The 1,202-nt window shown below is 49.0% G+C and overlaps 1 protein-coding gene across 2 annotated transcripts in view; it reads left to right on the top strand.

The window, feature by feature from the left end:
• Positions 1–1,202, top strand: part of FUK (fucokinase) — a 29,956-nt gene that overhangs the window by 2,568 nt on the left and 26,186 nt on the right. Inside the window, exon 2 of one of the 2 annotated variants that reach the window (XM_011962172.1) lies at positions 913–976. The exons of the other annotated variant lie outside the window; for it this stretch is intronic. The gene's annotated coding sequence lies outside the window, so the exon portion shown is untranslated. The remainder of the gene's footprint in view (positions 1–912; positions 977–1,202) is intronic. 2 annotated transcript variants of the gene reach the window in all.

The raw sequence follows: 1,202 nt of genomic DNA, 5'->3' as shown, positions 1-1,202 counted from the left end.
AAAAAAAAAAAAAAACAGGTTAAGTAACTTGCCTAGGATCCTACAGGAAGAGGTAGAGATGGGGACAGAGACTTTTGGGACTGATACTCAACCCAGGACTGTTTCTCTGCCCCGTCATTAGTAAGGGATACCCTCCCCACTCTGGCCATGACCTGTCACCTGCCCATGTCTCTCCAGTACTATGCTGAGATGAAGACTAGGCTCAGACCTTCTGGGCCATTGGACTCTCTTTGGGGCATTTCTTTCTTTTTTTTTCTTGAGACAGAGTCACTCTGTTGCCCAGGCTAGAGTGCAGTGGCACGATCTTGGCTCACTGCAGCCTCCGCCTCCTGGGTTCAAGTGATTCTCCTTCCTCAGCCTCCTGGGTAGCTGGGACTACAAGCGCACATCACTACACCCAGCTAATTTTTGTACTTTTAACAGAGATGGGGTTTTGCCATATTGGCCAGGCTGGCCTTGAACCCCTGACCTCAAGTGATCTGTCTACTTTGGCCTCCTAAAGTGCTGGGATTCTGGACGTGAACCACCACATCCTGCCATTTCAAGGATTTCTTTCTTGCTGTCTTTTTTTTTTTTTTTTTCCAGACAGGGTCTGGCTTTGTTACCCAGGGTGGAATGCAGTGGTGCCAGCTTACTGCAATCTCTGCCCCCAGGGCTGAAGCAACGCTCCCACCTCAGCCTCCTGAGTAGCTGGGACTATAGGCACAGTCATTATGCCCGGCTAATTTGTGTGTGTGTGTGTGTGTGTATGTGTGTGTATGTGTGTGTGTGTTTTTGGTAGGGATGGGGTTTTGCCATGTTGCTCAGGCTGGTCTCAAACTCCTGGGCTCAAGCGATCCACCTGCCTTCGCCTTCCAAAGTGCTGGAATTACAGGTGTGAGCCACTGTGCCTGGCCTCTTGCTGTCTTTCAGTGCCTTTGCTTGGAACCAGATTAACGTTATCACCATCAGCTGAATAAGAATCTAAAAGACCCAGGTATGTTGCAACTATGACTATTCCTGGCCTCTGTGAAGTGGAGATAATAGGAGATAATATTTATCTTGCAGGCTCTAAGGGTGTTGTCAGGATACAAAAAATCACAGCACCTTAACTGTGGTCCAGATTGCTCAGTCCTAGTGGCTTTTTTTCCTTCCTTCCTTCCTTCCTTCCTCCCTTCTTTCCTTCCCTCCCTCCCTCCCTCCCTCCTTTCCTTCCCTCCCTC

Source organism: Colobus angolensis, unplaced genomic scaffold, assembly GCF_000951035.1.
Source record: "Colobus angolensis palliatus isolate OR3802 unplaced genomic scaffold, Cang.pa_1.0 Scaffold116, whole genome shotgun sequence".
In the NCBI taxonomy this organism is placed as follows: domain Eukaryota; kingdom Metazoa; phylum Chordata; class Mammalia; order Primates; family Cercopithecidae; genus Colobus; species Colobus angolensis.
This window is presented reverse-complemented; position numbering and strand designations above follow the sequence as displayed.